Genomic DNA, 12,137 nt, shown 5'->3' with positions numbered 1-12,137 from the left:
TGCTTGCTGCGTTGTTGACGTCACTTCCTTGTTCCTAGTCGCCGTGGGAGTTCACAAAGCGCGACATAGGGCCCCAGGCAGGTCAGTCATGAAGAGATTGGCACAAACCATCTTCTGGTACCCCGGTCCTGACAAAGACATTTAAGAGCATGTAAGAAGGTGCGAAACATGTGCCCAGTCCTGTTAAATGCCTCTGGTGCAGGTTCAGGTCAGCTGATTGGATACAAGCAACGCTGAACATGGCTTATATTATGCCGTACAGCTGGAGAGTTACGTGATACTGATCGACACAAAGCAGATAGAAGCATCGACCGAGACCACAGTGGAAGCCCAGTGCGACATCTTTGATTGATTTGGACAGCCAAGGACACTTGTGTTTGACGACAACGAACCGAGATTAATAGTACCGTTTTCAAAGAGTTTTTACAACAATCATGTACATCACCCCACCACCCCTTTGTATCACCCACAGTTCATCGGGTTATCCGAGCATGCGATATGTGAAGAAAAGGGGGACTTTATGAGGTTCAACATCACAGTCTTGGAACCAGGCTTGCAAGCACTTCCCCGCTGTTGTTGAAGTTCCACTGCTGCAGAACCTCAGCAAAAGATAGGAAGTATTCTTCTTAACTGTTATTTGGCTACCAAATCAGATCCCCGATTGATTTTTGTCTATATACATTTGGACTCGTCCCCGCAAATGGGAGGCAACCATCCTTTTCGTGTGAGACAGATTGTGTGGGCGCGCAGTTTAAGCCTATGGTGGATTCCTGAAATTGTCTGCTCACTTGATGGTATACGAATGACAACAGTAGGCACCTCAAGAGGACAGCACCAACACCAGGCAGATCAGCTCTGGACACAGCTTCCCCACAAGTGGGCCAGCCTACCTGTAGTAGTTTTTTGACGGAGAGGCAACAATGTTGGAGGTTCGGTGGTTCAATCATCAGGCTGCTCCCGGCAGCAGGAGACATCCAAAAAGTGCTGGTAGAGCGGCCAGGTGATGGGGTACCCTGATGGGAGACGAGTAGTGGCGGGGTTCACAGTCAGCACAAACCCTGCCAGCGACGAAGCAGAGGTGATCGACTTTTAGGTTTAGATTTCTTTAATTATAGAGCAGAACATCAGAACTGAAGAACAAGAATGGCAAAGAGGTGCAAGCTCGGACTCGAACTTGCACTCAAAATAGTGCAAATAGTGTCTGTGACGATCTAACAAACTAGTAAAAGTCAATTATTAGATTCTCCTTTCCTTATATTTTTTTTAAACAAAACCCCAAGAAAGACATTAAGGGGGTACAGAATCAAAAATTGGAATATTTCCGGAACACTTCGAAATAAGTGAAATATGATTTACGATATCCATAAATGATAATGGCACGCTTGTATTTTTAGCAGATGGCTATATATTTTGTTCCAACCGACAGATTCTGGCGAGCGCTTCAAAAACAGCCATCAAGTCGGCATGCAAATCTCAGGATATTTACCCGTGACGTCACGCTCGCAACGTCACGGGCCCATACGAGGCCAAGGGTATAGTAATTACGATCGCCGTCACTAGGTGGTGCCAGCTTTATCGTCAGCGCGTTGCAATTCTGACAAGTCGGAATGCCCGAGGTACGGTGTACTAGACCCGAGACGTGCGCCAAGCGTCGCTCGCTCCCGCACGCCTCCATCGGACACGCGTAGCTCCTGATGGGCCCGTGACGTGAGACATCAACAAAGCTCAGACCTCAACTACCAGGTGGTATTAGGACATTTTTTATTTGTTTTAAAATTGCTTTTCTTGCATTTATAGACGAAAGACTGCTGTTTGTGAGCTGCTGTCATGAAGCAGACCATGTCTACACAAAGAAGTAGGCGCTAAAATGTTGCTTCCGTACCCCAATAAAGCAGAACAAAAAACTACTGCTCTCCCATTCTTAATTTTTTTTAACTAAGTATAGGGAGACTACTATAATAAAAATACCAGAACACAACACTTATCTTCTAATACTCACATGTGGTCAATGAGAATTGATATTGGAAAAACTTCATATCCGAGGAAAGTTTGTTATATTTGAGATAGTCGCAATCAGAGGAAAATGTTGACTTAATGGCGGCTGTTGTGGTCACATTCATTTATGATAAAAACGTTCTCTTAGAATAAAAATTGAAATAGAAACAATTAATTTTACAGCACTGCGATTCACCGAAAGCACCCATCTAGAACGGAGGAGATGCTAGCTCGTCCGCGTACAGGCAGCCGTCGATAAAGCTTCGTGTCGCATGCTGCTGCACGCAGGTTCTTCAGCATACGGTTTCGAGCGAAGAGGCCAATGAAGACAGCGGCCATCTTGTAAACACCAACTTCTTGGGAGGCCGGAGCTGGGTGGCCATCGTGCGCGCTGACTATAGTCCATTCACCCCTAAGCTGAAACTGCGGTGAAAGCTACGTCCTCAATGGACCAGTCATACATCCCTCTTTCGCCACGTGATCACGCTCCCGCTCATATCCACAGATTGAGGACTGGGTGAGGTGATGAAAGGGAGGCGGCTGATTAGTTCGGCGGACAAGTAGTTCTCACTGCAGTCTCAGCTCAGAGCCGTGTTTAGAGAGTGTTTGGTCAGCGCTAGGCGCAGGCAGAGCCTGGGCGTGCACCAGAAGCAGAAAGTGGGCTTGACATTCTCTCTTGGCCAACCGGAAGCCTAAAAGAATCCCTAGCGGTAGTAGCGAGAAACTGTTTTAACCATAGGTATATGTTGGTGTATGGTTTTAATAAGCGAGTAAGTGTGAAGTGTAGTGACCCTTCATGGTTTAAAATAGGGTGCACAGGATGTTACAATCAGACTTGTATGTAATCCGTTACAAGTAACAAGATTACTTGTAATCCCTTACATTTATCGGTAATTTAGTAACAGAATAATTACATATTTTCTAGAGTAATTTTAAAGTAATTCCCTTACATGCTTTACGTAACGGATTCATTGTAACGGATTCCTTGTAACGGATTCCCTGTAATCCGTTACAATTTGTTTTCAGGACCAACCCCCCTTTAAAGAAAGGGTTGTTTTTATTTTGGTAAAGTCGAGCGCAGTGACACTGTCACGCGAATTGACCAGCGCAAAGGGAGGCTGGCACTCTTCAGTTCTGCAGAGCCATTTTTCTTGCAACACCAAGCCCCTGGATCTATTTTTTAGGCCCTAACAACAATGTCAAACAATCCAAAAAAGCATTTCTACAAAAAAAAAAGAAAAAAAGAAGGGAGGGAGGGCAAGTTATATCCGTTTTTTTTTTTTTTTTAGTTCAATTGTTTTTTCTTTGCGATCCAAGACGGGGAGGGGAGGACACCAAGTGATTCTGTGCCTCTTCGAGAAACTCGAGGCGGTAAGTGCACAGACAAGAATTAACAATGTCCTTCTCGGTTATAGTGACTACGACCATTTTCATAATGTCACGACAAGAGACAACGCTCCGTCTACTCTAAAATCCATTAAGGGTGATCAGCGTAGCAGTCGACATCTTCAGTAAGAAATAACACAATATGTTTGACGAGACTTTCGACAGTTAGCTGCTACTCAAAATACTCAAGGTCAATGAATGGAACAGGTGGCAACAATAAGAACTTGAATAACCTTCTTCCCTTTGTTTCTTAATTGAGGAAAATATTGTTGAAAGTAACGCCACGAAAGTAACGGATTACTTTTGGGGTAACGGTCACTTACTTTTAAGGGAGGGTAATTGTAATTGTAAAAAATTACAATTTAACCTTGAGTAACTGTAACTGTAATTCCTTACTATTTTTCAGTAACGTGTACAAGTCTGGTTACAATCATGATCATGCAGAAAGATGTAAGAAACAAATGTGCCGCTCAACTCTGTTTTGCTTGGGCAGAGTGTGACCGCTCAGACGGTAGATTCCCGGCCTTCGGCGCACGGAATATGTCGATCGTTCCGCCAGTCGCACTCTTTCACCATAATTTCGGATGACCGTGATTGAAACATCACATGCACCACATTTTCAGTCACCGAGAGTTACTCTAACGCACTTATGAATTTTGTTTCCCGCAACCACCGCCAGGGTATTATTTCCGGCTTCTGATTGGCCACATTCGAATTTGTGAAGACGCCCTGGAACACGCCCAGCCTGCTTTCGGCCAATTGCCCTTCCTCATTTGTCTCCCATACTTCCCAATGAATGGCCAAACTTTCTGCATATATGGCTCTGCCTCAGCTTAGGGGTGAACGGAGTATAGGGCAGCATGTCTCAATGCAGTGAAATTTTGTAAAGTCTAAAACCGGGTGCAGCAGAGCGACCGGCCAAGGGTAAAAGATCAGAAGGTTTGAAAGGCCACGTCTTGCAAGGCAGACTGGTAAACTGAACAATTACGGGCGTTGGAACACTGTGAAGAACATCAGGTGCTTATTTACTGTCCTAAAAGAACTGAAAGAACACAAGTGTTGGAACACTGCAAAGAACCTCGGAAACTTATATACTGCCCTTAAAAAAAAAAAAAAAAAATTGAACGAGCACGAGCGCAAGAACGTTGTGGAAAACCGCGGGGGCTCTTTTTGTGCCCAGAAAAGAGTTAAACAGTCGAAAAAAACGGGACGGGCTGACAGGCTCGGCCAACGCACCAAAATATAGCGGTAGCTGACGCGCCGAAATATAGTGGTAGCTGACACACCAAAATGTAGTGATCCCCTGGTGGAGAGGCGACGATGATGGAGAATCGACGATCCGGCTGCTACTTGGCAGAAGGAGACATCCAGGAAGGGCCGGTAGAGCGGCAGCGCTATGGGGTGTCCTGATGGGTGACGAGGCAGAGGTTATTGACCTTTAGATTTAGGTTTATCAAATCATAGAGCAGAACATCAAACCAGAAGAACGCAAACGGTGAAAGAGGCGCAAGTTCGGGCTCGCGCTGGCGCTCGTAAAAGCACAAATAGCGCTCGCGACGACACAACAATCTATACTTCGTTTCACCTTATGTTGTACCGCAGCGAAGGCTAGAAGCGCGAGCTCATAGCGTTGGCAGCTGCTCTTAATTCACGAGAGCGTGTGCCGCCGAGATGTGCCCCAGAGCAAAGGGCTCGCGCTTGTAGCCTTTCCTGCGGTACATCATAAGGTGAAACAGAGTATAGTAAAAGCCAATTACTAGGCTGCCACTGAATCTCAACCTGCTACTGAATTGGAAAGTTCGCGCACTACGTACGTACAGCCAGGAGATCACAACCACGACCGGTGCAGCTCAGACGTTCAACCAGTCCGAGATTGATGAAAACAGTACGGGCGACACAGTCACATACCTCTGAGCATGGTTTACCCTGCCGATCCTCGGTCCCAGTGTTCAATGGTTCAACACGATCAGATGTACAACTAATCATTTTTTTAAATATTCTTTGCAATAAAATGGGGCAGAAAGATATCCTCACCCCAGTTCGGCAAACACCCACGCCGTTTGTTGTTGTTATGGTGCCACAGCTACACGCTACACCCCACCACGGTCCACGGCTGTCGAGACCAGTGTTGCTGCGCGCGCTGACAAAATGTTTATTCCACCAATTTACGCGAATTGCACAACATATGTGATCTTGGCGGATCTTAAAAGATCACGAAAGCTAAGGAAGCATATCATTTATAGTCTCTCAGTAGTTATCCAAGTTACTAATATCATTTACGACTGCCTGCACGTGAATATCGGATTCGAAAGTGACCACACCCCAGTCGTCACCTGCAGAAAGGCGGTCATTCCACAGCGGTTTGGGGTCGTAACTCGCCTTTTGTGGTAGTCAAAGCCTCCAAAGCGCCATTTGACCACCCAGGGTAGTCATTTTTTCTTAGAGTGTACGGCCTGAAATCCTATCAAAGTTTCCCCCGGCGAAGCGAGGGATATCCACGCGTAGCGTGGAGTGCTTGAAAACCCAGGTTAGGTCTCGCAAATTTGTTTTGGCCCCATCTAAGCTCCCTGAGTTAGTTCGCTTTATTTCGAGTATACCTCCAGCAAACGAAATGAAACCAGTAATTCAACCCAGTCAACTTAGAAAAAAGTAGTACGTTGTCGACGAAACGTCGCAGTTGCATGTGTTCAAAGAACAGGTTTCCACGAAACATCCTCGTGTCGACGAAACGCATGTTCATTTAATATGTCAATGAAACGTGTGTTCATAAAACGTTGTCAACGACACGTGTTCTGACGAAACGATATGAACCCCGGCCAAGCGCACGCGATTGTGCAGTGAAGAGGTTCTTCAAGGCAGCATGCTTGCGCCTGTAATTTCCGCTTCGCTCGCATTTTTAGTGAAACAGAGCTTGCCTCCTGCATATGCCCAGTGCCAACCAATTTTCACGTAACCACAGGCTTCTTTATCAACACTTACTAGGTTTATAGTTTACATTGGGATTTGGCTCGGGTTAGAGAAAGACCTATACTACTGATGGCGTTGTGTTGATTGTGTTCATCGTGGCACAGAACCTGTGCGCCACGATCAACACAAGATGTTGACATGTGGCCGCTCGCGTGGGTCAACGTTGTTTTTGTTAAGAACAATGTTGACGATATTCAGGAACCCAGAATCTGAATGCTTCCACTTGTTTTATTGGAAACAACCAGGAGACACAGCTTACACCTAGCCTGAATGTAATAAAATACTTAGAAAATCCAAACATTACAGCCTAAGCAGTACGTATTAAAGCTTTAGCTTTCGATGTGCTCAAGGGTGTAAATTGTAAAGGCTTTTCAGTCTTCATCAGCGCGCGCGAAATGCGGACGTAAGCAAAATTCGACAAACCCTCGCAAATATTTTACATTTTCGCATACAACTAGCTGGTCCACCCTAATCACCAAATTAGTATTGCCACATGTCTTAACCTCTGCGATTGCTATCCATTAAAATAATTGATTGGCTGCAGTAATTTTAACTGTCTGCGGCTAACTGCTAACTGCTAAATGGAATTTTGCTCAATTAATGGTGTAAGTAATTGTTTAACGCTGGCCTTACTCTTGTTATATTGTAAGCGTAAGACTTCTTTGGCAGTCCTACCTCGTGTCTAGCAAACTGAAAATCCACAAAAACCAAGGCTCATTTTTCTGTGTTTTCAAGTGTCACGCTCAAAATAAAAATCGCATTGACCTAGAATAAGACACCAGACCAAAAGAAAAGAATTTCTTTGCTAGTTCATTTTGATGTATTAATTCCTCAAGCTAGAATCTCGGAAACCCCCGTCTATTTCGCCATCACATTTGTTTTGTTTTTATGGGAAAAATAAAGCTCCAAACACGTGCACAGCGAAACGGCAGACTCGTCACGCGAATTTTACCATGCTGAAATATATGTAATGTGGTTCAAGATCCCCGGTGTGATTCATGCGCACCGCCAATATAAATCTTTCTAGGGGTCAGTTTTATTGTAGCGCATGTGCCTCGCATTAGATCACGACGATTTTCACGTTTTGTTGTGACCATATTTGCTGGAGACGCGAGCTCAAAGCGTAGGTACTTTTGCACGAGAACTGGTGCAGCCGAACCGCGTTATACAGAACTTTTGCGCATCAAGAAACAATTGAATAGCCAGGGATGAAAATTTCAGGAGAAAGAAAACTACCACACTGTATTGAAGCGCCACAGCGTACGATATATTGCGTTCATGCACAGGTGTTTTACTAGAATACGGACTAGTGTTGGGGACTGGAGCCGCCCGCGTGAAGCGTGTAGTTTAGTTCGCGACAGGTGTCGACACCGGTAAAGTCACTGGATCCTGGGAAAGTAGCGCCAAGCTACAGTGTAGCCAAGCTCCCCGTATGGTCGCCATCTTGGTCCGTGAAAGGAGAAATTTTTCTTTGACCCCTCCGTTCTTGGTGAGCCGATCCAAATTCGCTGGTGACGAGCAGATTTATGAAGACGTTTCTTGTATATTGAGATTTTGCCATCCACACACCAGCGAAACAGGCGTACATCTTTCTAGCAGCTCCCATGCTGTGTTGGTGCTTGGAGGCCCTGAAAAATAATTTTACTGTCTTGAAATACGCAAGAAAAACAATATACTAGTAAGAGATCCGTGGAGATTGGCATGGATGATAAGTATATTGCATCTACAGTGCCAAAGACGCTTATATTGGTGAGAAGCGCTTCCAGAACGATGATGCTCCAAGGTGATCTTGGAGCGACTGGTTTAGAACGACCCTCTGGAAGCTTCGAGATGTGAATGGACCAAAATGGCGATTTCCATGGCAACGTAGACAGATTAGCCAATCGGCCTGCGAGGTTTTGGTCGTCTTTATGTTAGTATCCGTTTGTGTCCGGCTAGCAGGTAGGAAAGGCAATGGCGCTACTTTCTCAGGATCCAGTGAATTTAGACACCGGCACATCGGCAGTAGGATCAGTATGGGGGTGGTTGTGCACGTGCACTGCATGCGGACGCACTTGTGGCGACACGTGTGGACTGCAGCGACTTTCTGCTGCTTCGTCGACTGCAGCGCCAGGGAATTGTCTACACGCGCAACCTCACAAGTTAACAATGTCAAGAATCGCGCCGGTCCAAACACTACCCCGCATTCTAGTACACTGTAGCACAGGTCTGCAAGGTGATCCCATCACCATCTGTTGGGTCAGAACCACGCTAACTGTGGAATTCTATCTTAAGCTGAGACTGCAGCCAAAGCTACAAGCGCGTGCTAGACAGTGCTCCTGGCTTTGAGACGTGCATTTTTAGAGCGAGTGCCCGTTCACGCGGAAGAAGGCTTCAAAGCAGCGACCTCGAGCACTCTTGCTTGTAGCTTTGGTTGCAGTATCAGCGTAAGAGTGAACGTACAAATGATGATATGTCAACGTAAGAGATAGCCCAATCTTTATTGCATGGTTGTCCCACCGGCAGCCCAGTGTACCTTCGTGTTCGCTATAGGGTGGACTAGGTCCGTTATGTTATTATTAATTCGCAACTGGAAAATATGTGGGGTTACCTGCACAAATCATTGCTCTGCTTTCGATACAAATGGACTCCGACAGCCTCCACACATAGTAGCTGGAGCATCTGAATGCTGCGTATTAGGCGGGCATCGCATCGGTGCCTCCGACGCTCCGACTCCAGCAAACTGAAAAATCCGCTTACAGCCAATAGAAAAAAAGAAAAAAGCACGAGAGAAGAGATTAACTTGCGCAGTGTGCTCTTATAAAATTAGCGTAATAATACTTAATGTTTATAACCTGCAAAACACAAGTTAGAATTCTTCTGTCCACGCAATGACAGTCGTAGAAAAAATTTAAAAAGAATACCAATTGTGTTTGCCATCTCAATTCGCAGCCCGATCAAGAGACCACAAGATTTGTTGCAGATCATAGGCCGCCAATGTCTAATATGGCCACCCACCGGGGTTGGCAAACTTCAGGGTGCGTGCTGGGCTACAGACATCGTTATGGTTCGTCTGTTCCTATTACTGCAGCTATTTTGATTCGGGTCAATACCCGAATGCGCGTCGAAACACTTACTATATCAAACCCGAGTGTCCAAGCAGTGCTCATGTCCGATCTTTGAATGCACCGACATCACCAGCAAGTTTGGCGATGCCACCACAGGTGCAATACTTTGATGGAACTTTAATATTTTCGAACGGTCGACCAACCTCATTCGTAGCCTCCTCTATACTCACTAAGCCTGGCAGTTCGACGACGGAGCCATAGAGTGCCCGGTCGCAGATTTGGGGCGCGAGGATCTGGTAGCACAGAACATTTCTCGGGGAACCTGGACGTCACCGCACAGCTTTTGCAGTGGGGAAACATGGTTTTCAAACCCAACAAGAAAAAAAGCGGTAGCGCCAGGAACGCGAGGAACACGAGCGGACATTCCATCGATCGGGAGAAGTGTGTTTCGGCGTCACGCCGCAGCAGGGCGCCTGTCACGTAGCTCTCCTCTCATCCGTTGTCTGCAGCTCTACCTTTTCATTTCGGCGGACGCTTCTCGTGGCGATCTGCCAGGCTTTGTCCGCAGGAGGGAAGCTCTGCCTCACTGTAGCTCTGCACGTACAGACCACGAGACGCCTTGGGCGCGGCCGCCGCTTTTTGTGAACTGAACAATACGATGAGGAACTGAGGGAGAGAAGGATACAAGAGCGCGCGGGGAAGTCAGGACGCCGAGCTTTGGTTTCAATGATTAGTGGGTAAACATAAAGCTCCTTGCCTTTGTCTCTACTCAATCTTGGAACTCGTTTGATTGCCAAACGCCGGCGTCCTGAGTTCCACGGTTGCGTTCGCGTGCTTGCGAACCGTGAGTAAACACAGAGGCAGTTAGCTTTGCGTCTACCCCCTAATCATTCAAATTGAAGTTCGGTGTTCTGACGCCCCCCGCGCGGTCTCGCCTCCTGCTCTCCATCAGTTACTCGGCGCATGGCCCTTCACACAAGCACCGAATGTTTTGTGAGGTCGGTCTATAAAATTTGAACGTCGTCATCACGGTAAAATTCCTGTGACTACAAAAACAGTGAGATTTCCGTTACTTCTACAAGTTTTGCAATGCTGAGAGCAATGAAAGAATTCCGCTTTGATCCTTAAAATTACACCCCGATAAAAAACAAAAAAAAACTGCCTGGTCTGTGGCGTTGTGTGCGGTATGTCTTTCTTTGCGCGGAAGCTCTCAGATGACTTTAGTCATCTGAGAGCCTCTGCGCAATGCATTGATGTTCCCAACTACTCTTGTTGGAATGCTCCAACAAGAGTAGTCGGGAACGTAAAAGAACATCGGCTCGTACTCAGTTTCTAGATAGCCCCATTTATCCTCGCCTAATCTGAACCGGCCATGGAGAAGATGCCCCCGTTTGTAGCCCAAATCGCTCCGAGAGATGCCGCTGGCGGGATTCCGAAAGGAGACGAAAACCATGAATTTATTTTCAACTTTTTCCTACATAGCTTTATACCGAAACTAAAAATCGAAATAAGGAGTTCCCTGGGCATTACGTGCATAGTCTCCCAATTCGATGACTTCAAACATCCACCTTGCTTTTAATGCACACCCTGAAACTTGTCATTCGCTAGGGATGTGCCATCACGGCACTCATTGGTCACGAACGCGATTGCAAATATTTGTCGACGGATGCATTGTTGACGAGCGCATACGTCCGAGTGACGCAGTGCTCGTGACTAATGCGGGATACGGTAAAGGCCCCAGGCTAGCGGTGGTACTGCACTGGCTAAATTGCTCATCTACATCTGGCAATCAAATCGCCCGTTGGGGCAGACTTAGTTCTAGGCTTTAAAAATATTTACACAACCCATCTTTTTTTTTTTTGCGTGAGATGCGTTTAGCAGACGAGGGTGGGCATCGCGAATGCATTACAGTGAAAAAACCTTCCAGCCTTTTCACTCTGGTGAGGAAGGAAGACCAGTGAAGCTGTACTATGGTGGGAATAAAGTAACGGCCGACCACAAGTCGGCAAGCCAGAGTGGAAAGGCTCGAAAGGTACCCAAGCAGCACATTGTGAATGGGCCATCGCTGGCAAGTGTACTATGGCCAACCAGATTTTCGATGGCCCAAGCTTGGCCAAAGTGCTCGGCAATAGCAGTGTTTTCGTCCTCGTCTGGCGACTTGCCATTCACTTTATGCCAGTCGCTGGCCATTCACTTTAGGCCAGTGACTGGCCATTCACTTTAGGCCAGTGACTGGCCATTCACCTTTGTCCAGTGGCTCGCCTTTCACTTTAGGCCAGAGACTGGCCATTCAACTTTGGCCATGACTGGCCATTCATATTTGGCCAGTGACTGGCCATTCACTTTAGGCCAGTGACTTGCCATTCACCTTTGGCCAGTCACTTTCGGCGAGCCACTGGCCATTCACGTTTGGCCAGCCACTCGCCATTGACTTCCGGCCAGTCACTGGCCGAAAGTGGCTGTAGTTATACACTTGTTACATACTTTATCACAGACTTCCAGAAAATTTGGGTGTTCCTCAGAAGACTGTCAAGAGTTTCGGGAGGTCAAGTTTGAGAACTCAATCCCAGAAACCTTTACATAGTAATGACACGCGAAGCTGCTGCAAGGCTGCTGAATATTTATTGGACTTTTTGAGTACTAAGTCTTACGACGCTGGTTGCGACCACCATTCCAGTCGTCGTGGGTTCAGGGATGGTATGTTGTCCCACCATTAAGATCCCCCGGTAGTGCAGCAGTAAA

This window comes from Ixodes scapularis, unplaced genomic scaffold (assembly GCF_016920785.2).
Source record: "Ixodes scapularis isolate PalLabHiFi unplaced genomic scaffold, ASM1692078v2 PGA_scaffold6__148_contigs__length_123643588, whole genome shotgun sequence".
Taxonomy (NCBI): Eukaryota; Metazoa; Arthropoda; class Arachnida; order Ixodida; family Ixodidae; genus Ixodes; species Ixodes scapularis.
Note: the sequence above shows the minus strand (reverse complement) of the source record.